Genomic DNA, 12667 nt, shown 5'->3' with positions numbered 1-12667 from the left:
AAAAAAGAATGAAATCATACCATTTGTGATAGCATGGATAAACGTAGAAGGTATTATTCTAAGTGAAAAAAGTCAGGCAGAGAAAGACAAATGCCATATGGTTTCACAAACACAATATGTGGGATCTAAAAAACAAAATAAATGAACAAACAAAATAGTAATAGACTCATAGATATAGAGAACAGACTGATATTTGCCAGAAGGGAGGGGGCTGGAGGAACTATATGGAAAAGATGAAGGGATTAAGAAATAAAAATTGGTAGTTACAAAATAGTCATGGAGATTTAAAGTACAGCATAGGAAATATGGCCTATGATATTGTAAAAAATATGTATGGTGAAATATTAGGGGGATCACTTTGTAAAGTACGTGATTGTCTAACCACTATGCTATACACCTAAAACTAATACAAAATAATATTGAATGTAAACTGTAACTGAAAAATTAAATAAAAACAAAACAATTTTATTATAGGTTAATCACTATAAACAAAAATTAAGTTCTTATGTTATATTTCTGGTCATAAAAACCAAGCTTCTAAACAAAGACCCAAAACACTTCTAATATTAAACATTGAAATAAATGTGAGCTATACATACATTTAAGAAAAAATAATAAAAAGAAGTAAGATAAAAAAGAGAGAAAAAAACAGTGTCTAGGAGTGAGTTGTACATACCAACGGCACCCAAAACAACAACCATAACCAAACGTGTGCATTTTCCTAGTGCTCATTTGACAAGTGGTAAGAAAACTGATAGCAAAAGCTGGAGAGATGGTTTCCCATCTTATTCAGTGCCAAACATTTGGCAAAAACATTCTCTTCAATAACTGGAGGGAAGACATCAGAAAATAGGATGTTCGTATGACCAATCACAGGAAAGAAATGAGCTCTGAGAACAATTGCTTAGTTTGCAAAAAGAAATAAAAGGTTATAGAAAGAATTATAAAATTTAAATGAAAAGGGCTTTTGAATAATAAAGATGTGTTAGAACTCAGCCTTATTACAAGGATCAAATCAAAAGTATGGTTGGACTAAGATGTCTCAGAATAATGTTGTGGTACCCGGTAAACACCAAATTGACTCAGAGAAGAGATTACAAAAATGGCATTCATTGAAGCCTATTATACTCAAGGTGCCCGAAAATAAATTAAGAATGCAATAGTGAGATTCATGGGGTTGAGAAGGCAAACACACAAAAATCACACACAAACATGTGTACATCATCTAGGAATTATATCTAGAAAGAAAACAAACAAATGGTACTTATTAGAATATAATAGATAAGGCTAGTGTGATGGTTAGTTATATGTGTCCATTTAACTATGCCACAAAATGCCCAGATATTAGATATCTGGTGTTCTGAACCAGTAGATTGAGTAGAGCAGATTGTCCTTCCTAATGTGGGTGGCTTTCATCCCATCAGTTGAAGATTTGAATAAAAGAAAAAGGTAAATAGCCTGTCTAGTAAGAGAGAGCTCCCTGTGCCTTACTGCCTTGAGTTGGGACACTGGTCTTTTTCCTGCCTTCAAACTTGAACGTGAGCTATCATTTCCTTTTGGTTCTTGAGCTTGTTGGCTTTTGGACTGGATCTGGCACCATTGGTTCTCTTGGTTCTCAGGCCTTTTGACTCAAACTCTAACTATATCATCGGCTTTCCTGGCTACCTCGTGTGCTATTTGCAGATCTTGGGATTTCTCATCCCCCATAATTTCAGAGCCATTTCCTTATCATACATCCCTTTCTCTCCAGATGTACAGTCTATTGGCTCTGTCTCTCTGGAAAATCCTGAATACATCTAGTGATTTTTTATGGGCATTACACAGCCAAAGAAACTTTCAGAATGTACTAAACAACCTGTGATCATATAAATATTAAGCTAATCCTTGGGCCCTGACATTTTTTGTGATCAGGAAGTGGTTTTAGAAAGCTCCTCAGCCCCAACGAGGGTATATTTTCCAAAGCCTACTTTGTATGTGAATGAAGATAATAGGTGAAGGTCCTTTCAGAAAGCAGAACCAAGGGCCACAGAGAGCAAGAGCCTTGAAACTTCCTTCCAAGGAGGGGAATCAATGTCTAATCAAAGAACATCATCACCTCCAGTGAAGGTAGTCCTGACAAATATCTGCACACATGGAATTTCAGCATCTCTACAAACCAGTGTCTGCTGTCCCAATCCTACTCTTCATTCTGGTAGGAGTGTTAATGGCAGTTTCTCTGCCTATGCCTCTCAGTGTATGTTGATGTGTTGACGGAGCAGATAACTTCTTAGTTTATAGATCTCCAATCACAAGAAGCCACATCTGGGCCTGAGGTAGAAACTCCACACTTCACATAGACAGTGTAGACCTTAAGCTTCATACTTTGACCATATACAATTTTGGGTGTCTCTTAGTGGTGAGGAGGATTATTTTGTGTGTAAAAAAAAAGAGAAAGAACTAAATATTTGGTGACCTGAGGGCCTCTGTGAATGGTCATAATTGCTCATCATCTAATATTTCTGGTTCTTCATCTGATACTTGGTAGAATAGCACTTCCTCTGCTCCCTTCTGCCCATCAAGACATAGCCACGAGAATCCAGTGGACATGTGTCACTTCTGAATAGTCTTAAGAACCAGTGTGTGATTTGCTACATTTTCTCTTCTGTCTTCAGCAATAGGAAGCATTACAAACAGTGGCTGTCTCATCAGCCTGGACCCTTGAGTAAGGTGACATAGAGCAACTCTCCCTCCTGACCTATTATGGGCACACCGTATTCTAAGCCACTAATATTTGGAAGTTTTTTGTTACTGCAGCATAACCTAGACTGTGCTGATTGCTTCACAGAACATGCACCCCCCCCCCCCCCCATTAACCTTAGTCTGCAACCAGCTGCTTCACTATTTACACTACCTGCCTGGCCTCACAAGGCATCAAGTTTACAAATCCTGAAGACAATTTCTGAAGTTTCTAGCACTGAAATTCTGTATATCTCACTTATTGGTCAATACAAGTTAAAGTCCTTGTTTTTTGGTAATATTAGCAAATATTATTCATTAACCAGTTAAATTGAATGTTCCCCTTCTAATGGCTTTGACAATATCGCTTCAGTTTTGTTTGATAAATAAAATTGAAAAGTCATGTATCCATGTTTTGATGATACTTTAAAAACAATATCAAATAAATCACAATTTTAAATGTGTACTCTGCACATCCAGTAATGACTTCCACATCCCATCTGAGTTGTGAGGACTATATATTAAGGTTATGTAAAACAACAAAAATGTACTTTCCTGGGGAAGAAATTTGTTTACTGTGCTTCTCCCTGACTATCAGTTTAAATCAACTCGATTTAAATCAAAATCAGTTGCCACATATCCTTAAATCTATGACCAAAATATTGCATAGTGTACAGAGTGATGTTGACTAAAATCACTTTTGTTCTTTGCCTTTGAACTTCTCTGAAAACTTAACAACCTCTATTTGTTCATTACTTATTGCAATTTAACCTTATTTATTTAATATCCTTAGATAATTGGGCTTGGTTCCCAATAAGCCATATTTCTAAATAAAATTAACTCACATCTTTATATATTAAACTCTTGTTTTAATTAATTAATTAATTAATCAATTTTTTAAATTGTGAAGTCTCCAATTTAGGATATCTTTTATGATTTTTTTAAAAAAATATATCTTTATTGATCTCAGAGAGAGGAAAGGAGAGGGAGAGAGAGAGAAACATCAATGATGAGAGAGTCATTGATCGAGCCTGCAACCTGGGCATGTGCCCTGATCGGGAATCAAACCCCGATCGCCTGAATCCTAGGTCGACGCTCAACCACTGAGCCACGCCTGGCCGGCCTAAACCCTTGTTTTTAATAACCATTCGTTTTTTCAAAACTTCATAGCACTCTAGCATTCCTTTATTTTATTTTATTTTATTTTATTTTACTTTATTATTTTATTTTATTTTATTTTATTTTATTATTTTATTTTATATTTTATTTTATTTTATTTTATTTTATTTTATTTTTGTATTTAGTAAGAGTTTATTATGCATAGCAAAACAGTTCATGAACTGGGAGTTTCAAACCAACAGTGGAATGAAGCTCAGAGGCATGCTATAGGAAAGCTTATATAGTGGAAATGTGGAAGCTGTTTAATCTTTATAATGATTGGTTATAGCACCTGCATTTTCCCATGATGTGCCTGGTTAAAAGTAGTTATCTTAAAAATAGAGTTAAAAATACAGCTAAGGAATTAATTTCCTTTACTCCCTTCTCAAATTTTGGAAAAGCTCATACTTTTTAGAGCCTCCCAGCTTCACCTTCTCCCACTCAAAGCATCAGACTCCATCCTTAATGCTTTTCTGATTAGTGTTTCAGGATTCTTAGGATACATTCCTAGGAGTGGAATCACTGGGTCAAAAGGCAGCTCCATTTTTAATTTTTTGAGGAACCTCCATACTGTTTTCCATAGTGGCTGCATCAGTTTGCATTCCCACCAGCAGTGTTCTAGGTTCCCCTTTCTCTACACCCTCGCCAGCACCTGTCGTTTGTTGATCTGTTGATGGAGCCATTCTGACAGGTGTGAAGTGATACCTCATTGTGGTTTTAATTTGCATCTCCCTGATGATTAGGAACCTTGAACCTTTTCTCATATGTCTCTTGGCATCTGTATGTCCTCTTTGGAGAAGTGTCTATTCAGGTCCTTTGCCCATTTCTTAATTGGTTGTTTGTCTTCCTCTTGCTGAGTAGTATGAGTTCTTTGTACACTTTGGAAATTAGCCCCTTATCAGATACATCCTTGGCAAATATGTTTTCCCAGACCGTGGGGTTCCTTTGTATTTTGAGGCTGATTTCTTTTGCTGTGCAGAAGCTTTTTAGTTTGATGTAGTCCCATATGTTTATTTTTTCTTTTGTTTCTCTTGCCCTAGGAGATGTATCAGTGAAAGTTCCACTACGTGGGATGTCTGTGACTTTATCGCCTATGTTTTCTTCCAGAATTTTTATGGTTTCGTGACTTACATTTAAATCTTTTATCCATTTTGAGTTTATTTTTGTGTATGGTGAAAGTTGGTGGTCTAGTTTCATTTTTTTGCATGTATCTGTCCAATTTTCCCAGCACCACTTATTGAAGAGACTGTCCATTGGATGCTCTTGCCTCCTTTGTCAAATATTAACTGACCATAATGGCGTGGGGCTATTTCTGGGGTCTCTGTTCTGTTCCATTGATCTATAAGCCTGTTGTTGTAACAATACCAGGCCGTTTTGATTACAGTGGCTTTGTAATACAGTTTGAAATCCAGTAATGTGATCCTTCCCACTCTGTTCTTTTTTCTCAAGATGCCTGCAGCTATTCGGGGTCTTTTTTGGTTCCATATAAATTTTTGAAATGTTTGTTCTAGGTTTGTGAAATATGCTGTTGGTACTTTAATAGGAATTACATTGAATTTATAAATTGCTTTGGGTAGTATGGACATTTTAATGATATTAATTATTCCAATCCATGAGTATGGTATATTCTTCCACTTGTTTAAATCTTCCTCTATTTCTTTTTTCAGTGTCACATAGTTTTCCAAGTACAGGTCATTTACATCCTTTGTTAAGTTTATTCCTAGGTATCTTAATTTTTTAGTTGCAATGGTAAATGGTATTGCTCTTTTAGTTTCTCTCTCTGAAAGTTCATTGTTGGTGTATAAGAATGCCATTGATTTCTGGATGTTGATTTTGTATCCAGCTACCTTGCCAAATTTGTTTATCAAATCAAGTAGAACTTTGATGGAGTCTTTAGGGTTTTCTATGTACAATATCATGTCATCTGAAAATAATGACAGTTTTACTTCCTCCTTTCCAATTTGGATACCTTTTATGTTTTCCTCCTGTCTGATGGCTGTGGCAAGGACTTCCAGTACTATGTTGAATAAGAGTGGTGAAAGTGGACACCCCTGTCTTGTTCCTGTTTTTAATGGAAATGGTTTTAGTTTTTCCCCAGTGAGTATGATGTTGGCTGTAGGTCTATCATATATGACCTTTATTATGTTGAGGTATGATCCCTCTATTCCCACTTTGCTGAGAGTTTTTATGAGAAATGGGTGCTGAATTTTGTTGAATGCGTTTTCTGCATCTATTGATATAATCATATGATTTTTGTCCTTCAATCTGTTTATGTGATGTATCACATTTGTTGATTTTAGATGTTGACCCAGCCTTGCATCCCTAGAATAAGTCCCACTTGGTCATGATGTATAATCTTTTTAATGTATTGCTGGATCTGGTTTGCTAGTATTTTAGTGAGGATTTTAGCATCTATGTTCATCAGGAATATTGGCCTGTAATTTTCTTTCTTTGTAGTATCTTTATCTGGTTTTGGGATTAGGATGATGCTGGCCTCATAAAAAGAGTTTGGGAATTTTCCCTCCTCTTGAATTTTCTGGAATAGTTTGAATAGAATAGGTGTTAATTCTTCTTTGAATGTTTGGTAAAACTTGCCTGTAAATCCATCTGGTCCAGGACTTTTGTTTGCTGGGAGTTTTTTGATTACTGCTTCAATTTCATTAGTTGTTATTGGCCTATTCAGGTTTTATGCACCTTCTTGATTCAGCTTTGGAAGGTTGTATGCTTCTAGGAATTTGTTCATTTCCCCCATGTTATCCAATTTGTTGGCATATAGTTGCTCATAATATTTTCTTACAATCCTTTGTATTTCTGTTGGGTCAGTTGTTATATTGCCTCTTTCAGTTCTGATTTTATTTATTTGGGTCCTCTCTCTTTTTTTCTTAGTCAGTCTGGCTAAAGGTGCATCAATCTTATTTACCTTTTCAAAGAACCAGCTCTTGGTTTTATTGATTTTTTGTATTTTTTTTTAGTCTCTATGTCATTAATTTCTGCTCTGATTTTTATTATTTCCTTCCTTCTACTTCCTCGGGGCTTTTCTTGCTCTTCTCATTCTAGTTCTTTTAGTTGTTGTGTTAGATGATTAGATGGCTACATGGTTTCTTGTTTCTTGAGATAGGCCTGTAATGCTATGAATTTTCCTCTCAGGACTGCTTTCGCTGTGTCCCATAGATTTTGGGTTGTTGTCTGTTCATTTTTGTTACTTTCCATGAAGTGTTTGATTTCTTCCTTGATCTCCTTGGGATTGTTTAATAGCATACTATTTAGCCTCCATGTGTTTGAATATTTTTGACTTTTTTTATAGTGGTTGATTTCTAGTTTCATGACATTGTGATCTGAGAAGATGCTTGATATGATTTTAATCTTATATTTGTAGAGACTTGCCTTGTGCCCTAACATGTGGTCTATTTTGAGAATGTTCCATGTGCACCTGAGAACAATGTGTATTCTGCTGCTTTGGGATAAAATGTTCTGTAAATGTCCATTAAATCCATTAAGTCTAGTGAGTCATTTAAGGTCTGTGGTCCCTGTTGATTTTTTATCTTGATGATCTGTCCAATGATGTGTTGCTGTCAATCTTCCCCTTAAAGTCACTCAAGAAATTTTTTATATATTTAGGTGCTTCTATATTGGGTGCATAAATGTTTATAAGGGTTATTTCCTCCTGTTGGATTGATCCCTTTAGTATTATGTAGTGACCATCTTTCTCTCTCATTTTGGTCTTTATTTTGAAGTCTATTTTGTCAGAAATAAGAATTGCTACTCCAGCTTTCCTTTCCTTTCCATTTGCGTGGAATATTTTACTCCATCCCTTCATTTTTAGCCTGTGTAAGTCTTTTGCTCTCAGGTGGGTCTCTTGTAGACAGCATATATTTGGGTCCTGTTTTCTTATCCATTCAGCTACCCTTTGTCTTTTGATTGGATCATTTATTCCATTTACATTTAAGGTTACTATTGACATAAACTTATTTAATGACATTTTTTCCCTTTATGTTGATGTACCTTTCTCTCATTATTCCTTCTTTTTCTTAAAGCGGTCCTTTTAGCATTTCTTGCAATGCTGGTTTGGTAGTACTGAACTCCTTTAGCCTTTTTTTTTTTTTTTTGTCTGAAGCTTTTTATTTCACCTTCAATTTTATTTTATTTTATTTTATTTTATTTTATTTTATTTTATTTTATTTTATTTTATTTTATTTTATTATTTTATTTTATTTTATTATTTTATTTTATTATTTTATTTTATTTTTTAAAAAATATATCTTTATTGATTTCAGAGAGAGGAAAGGAGAGGGAGAGAGAGAGAGAGACACAAACATCAATGATGAGAGAGTCATTGATCTGCTGCAGCCCGCAACCCGAGCATGTGCCCAGACTGGGAATCGAACCCTGATCACCTGGATCCTAGGTCAAAGCTTAACCACTGAGCCACGCCCGGCAGGGCTCACCTTCAATTTTAAATAAAAGCCTTGCTGGATAAAGCAATCTTAGTTGCATGTTCTTGCTTTACATTACTTGGAGAACTTCATGCCACTCCCTTCTGGCCTGAAGAGTTTCTGTTGAGAAATGTACTGTCAGCCTTATGGGGGTTCCCTTGTAGGTCACTGCTTGTCTCTCTCTTGCAGCCCTTAATATTTTCTCTTTGTCCTTGACATTTGCCATTTTAATTATGATGTGTCTCGGAGTGGGTCTCTTTGGGTCCCTCTTGTTTGGAACCCTCTGTGCCTCCTGAACTTGTGTGGCTTTCTCCTTCGCCATCCTAGGGAAGTTTTCTATCATTATTTCCTCCACCAAGTTCTCTATCCCTTGCTCTCTTTCCTCCCCTTCTGGCACTCCTATAATGGGAATGTTGTTTCACTTCACATTGTCCCAGAGCTCCCTCAGACTGTCCTCATGCTTTTTAAGTGTTTTTTATTTTCTATTTTTGCTGCTCTGAATGATTTTTTCTACCTTGTCTTCTAAGTTACTCATTCTATCCTCTGCTTCATTGAGCCTGCTTTAAATTTTTTCCAGTGCATCCTTGATATCAGATACAGCATTCTTTATCTCTTTCTGAGTTTTGTTTATGGTATGTATTTCTTTTTTCATGTTTTCACTAAGGTCCTCGATCTTATCATCTAGTGTCTTCTTAAGTTCCTTGAACATCTTCAAAATCAATACTCTGAAGTCTGTTTCTGATAACTTGCTTAACTCCATCTCATCAAAGTCTTTTTCTAGCGATTTTTCCTTTTCTTTAATTTGGGGGTTGTTTCTTTGTCTCCCCATTTTGGTAGGTCTTAGTGTTTGTATCTATATTTTAGATATATTTGCTGTCTCCCAGTCTTGTGGGATGGGATTTTGTCTTGTGGGTCCATTGGAGCCCAGAGGTGTGTTTTCCTTATATTTCTGAGCTCTTTGCTCTAGCTGTGTCCCTCTTGTGGGTGTCCCTTTTGTGGCTTCTTATTTTCTCCTGTTGTGAGTGGTTCTAGATTGTTGTTGAGCAATCCTTGGGAGGACCCTCCTCTCAAGTTGGCTAACTGTGTCTCAGCCCCAGCCTTGTCGTGTAAGCTGTTGTATTGGTGCTGGCAAGGCAGGACAATACACAACTAAACTTCCAGGAAACAAGAGGTATCTTACAAAATATCTTGACAGTCACAATGAAAACAATCCATGTGAAAATAGAACTGGGAGAGTGAAGGGAGAAAACACACACACACACAAAAGCTTAAAAAAAAGAAAGAAAAGTAATGCTTAGAGAGAGAGATGTATATTGTTAATAGTGGTGAAAATTTAGAAAATAATAATAAACTAAAGTGTAAAAAATAGAGAAGCTAGTGGGTGATAACAGAAGTAGAGAAAGATTCTGAAAGAAGGGTCAGCAAAAAATTAAGGGAGAGAGTAGGAATAGGGTAATAGTTGAAAATGAGAAAACAGAAATACAATAAAGTGAATAGGAGAAACTAACAATCGAACAAAAAGACAGGAAGACAGGAGGGAGGATAACAAATGAACAAAAGAAAAGTAGAAAAAGAAAAAAGAAAAAAGAAAAAAAAAGTTATGCCAATGGATCAAGAGGAAAGAGAGAGATATAGCCCAGGCAGGGAGGGTGTCCGGTAAGAAATTTGGGGGAAACTATAGAGGAAAGCTGTAAACTTGGTTATAATGATAACGTCCCAGTCGTTAAGCAGGGGTATAAAGAAAGTCTTGATAGTAGAAGCAAGGATACAACAAAACAAAGCAAATAAACAAAACAAAACTAAAAACAAGCTAAGCAAAATTCTCTTATAAAAAAGAGAAAAAAATTAGTTAAAAAAATGTGTTTTTTAAAAACTTAAAAAAAAATTATTATAAAATTTAAAAAAGAAAAAACAAATTTTCTCCCCTTTCTCTTCTTCCTAAGGAAAAAAGAGAAAAAACAAACAAACACACAAACAACAAACAAACGAACAAACAACCCCCCCCCCGCCAAAACCAAACCAAACCAAACCAAACAAGAAAAAAAAACCAGAAGGAAAAAAGACAGTCAACCAGGTGAGTCTCTTCTGGGCAGCTTGTGTTGTCTGCCGGTCACTGTTTTGTGTGCTGATTTCAGTTCCCCTGGGAGGTGCTTGTGTATCACCCAATGTGAGGAGCCATCTAGGTTAGGCTCTGGTGTCCTTAGGTAGATGGTTGATCTGAGGCTCTCCGTGGGCCACCTCCTCTTGTCAGCTATTTTGCAACCTTGTAGTTACCTGGTCTTACTCCAGAGTCTTCTGTAGAGTCTTTAGGGTGCAGCGTGGCTAGTAAAGCTCAGGGTGTCACTCCCCTTAGAGGTGTCACTGGCAGGCCCTCACTCTGCGGGAGTTAGTCTCTGCTCCACCGCCAGCTCCTCAGTCCCTACCCTGTCCTCTGATTCTAGTTCCCCAGGCTCTGTCCTGCTGCAGCTTCAGGTTGATTTCAGCCTGTTGCCTCTTCTGTCTGGGCCGTTTCAGCAGCCTGGGCTCAGTGGGTTGATTAAAGAACATTCCCGTGAGCCCTTTGCCTGCCTGGCCCCCAGCAGGGGTTTTCAGCGTTTCCTCCAGCTCCCAAACAACAGTCCCTGAGAGTCTTGTTCTTGTAAAGTCCTCCTATGAGCTGCTCTCCCTCCCCCTCAGGACTGTGCCCTGAGGGGTGTCTGGGGCCTCAGTGAGTGGGACCCGCCCCTCTCCTGTTGGGGGTGGTGCTCCCGCTGCAGGAGAGGCTGGCGGGCTCCGCCCCTCCCTGCTCAGCTCTGGTTGGCTGGTTGCACTAGGCCCTCCCCTCAGACCGTTTACTGAGCAGACCCCAATCCCAGCCTCTGCTGGTCTGTCCCCCAGTGCATGCCAGGAAGGTCAGAGCCAGTTCCAGGATCAGACTCACTAACCCACAAAGCAACACACAGGAAGAAAGTCCACCCTGCAGGGTCCCGCCGCCCACACACCAAGGCCCCCAGTGGAAGGGCAAGGCACCCAGCAGGAGGGGACCCAAAGCCAGCTCCACACAGCCCCCCCCACCGCTGTTCTCAGCAAAGCTGGGGTGGCTCCATGCTCCACCATCGCGCACCTCTGGGCTAGTCACAGATCCCAGCCTCTCCGCACCGGGAGCTCAGGGCAGGAGGGTTCCTGCCCTTCCCCACGCCCTGCAGATTCAGTGCTTTCTGGGGCTCAGCACAGTGCCCCACTGGGAGGCAGAGGGTCCCAGTGTGTGGCTGCTCAGTGCAGCCTTCTGGTCCCTTACCACTTGGGTGCCACACACTTTGGGACAGTCTTCCCTATGGTCGGCACCCCGAGCACCAGATGCCGGTTGCAGCCGCCACTGGAGGCTTTGTTTCCCAGGAAGGCGCTGTTCCCTCCGGGACTCACCGCTCCCTGGGCCCCTCTGCCCTGTGCGCGGGGCGCTCCTTCCCTCTCGTCGCCCCGGGTGTGGGGTCCCCGCTTTTGGATGCTGTCCGCACTCCTGAGGGGAGGGAGCTTTGCAGCCTCCAGGCCTCCGGGCTCAGAGCCCAGCATAGGCTTCATGGGGGATCCCCCTTCCTACGTCCCCCCTTCTCTTACCGGACTCTGTGATGTGTCTTCAGTGCTCCCCACTCGCGCTCCGTCCACTCAGGTGTGTTCCTCTGGTTTTTCCAAGCTGGCTGCGTAGGATTTTAGGAGCAAGTCGAGTCCGGGGCTGGGAGAGGGTGCGCTCTGCTGCTTCTCGCAGCGCTGCCATCTTCCCCACCCCTAGCATTCCTGTTTCAAAAACATTGTTTTAAAATTGATTTTTACAGAGAGAGGGAGAGAGAGAGAGAGAGAGAGAGAAACATCTATGTGAGAATGAAACATCAATCGGCTGCCTCCTGAGCAGCTCCTACTGGGAACTGAGCCCGCAACTCGGGCATGTGCCCGGACTGGAATCAAACAGGCAACCTTTTGGTGCACAGAGTGACACCCAACCAACTGAGCCACACTGGCCAGGGCCACTCTAGCATTCTTTAAGTACTGAGCATACATGAGCCCTACAACACTTGAGCATGTTCTTGCTAACTCAAGGTCGACCTTGATAAATACTCACTGGTATCCTCTACAGGATTATCTTGCAGGGACCACTGAGGTAAGTGCAGACCTGCTTGGCCTTACACTAAATAATCCTCAATTGTTGAGTGTTTGTATTTCTTTTACTAGATTCATTGTTTTTCACTTTACTGTCAACAATTCTCTCCATATGCTGTGAGTTCACCCATATTTTAGTCGTAAGTAAAAATCAATATGTTTCTTATGGAGAAAGAAAGTGGAGGAATGACAAGAGGAAGTGCTGACGTTTTTTTCCCAAAAATTCCAAC

Source organism: Miniopterus natalensis, chromosome 8 (genome assembly GCF_054644295.1).
Source record: "Miniopterus natalensis isolate mMinNat1 chromosome 8, mMinNat1.hap1, whole genome shotgun sequence".
In the NCBI taxonomy this organism is placed as follows: domain Eukaryota; kingdom Metazoa; phylum Chordata; class Mammalia; order Chiroptera; family Miniopteridae; genus Miniopterus; species Miniopterus natalensis.
Note: the sequence above shows the minus strand (reverse complement) of the source record.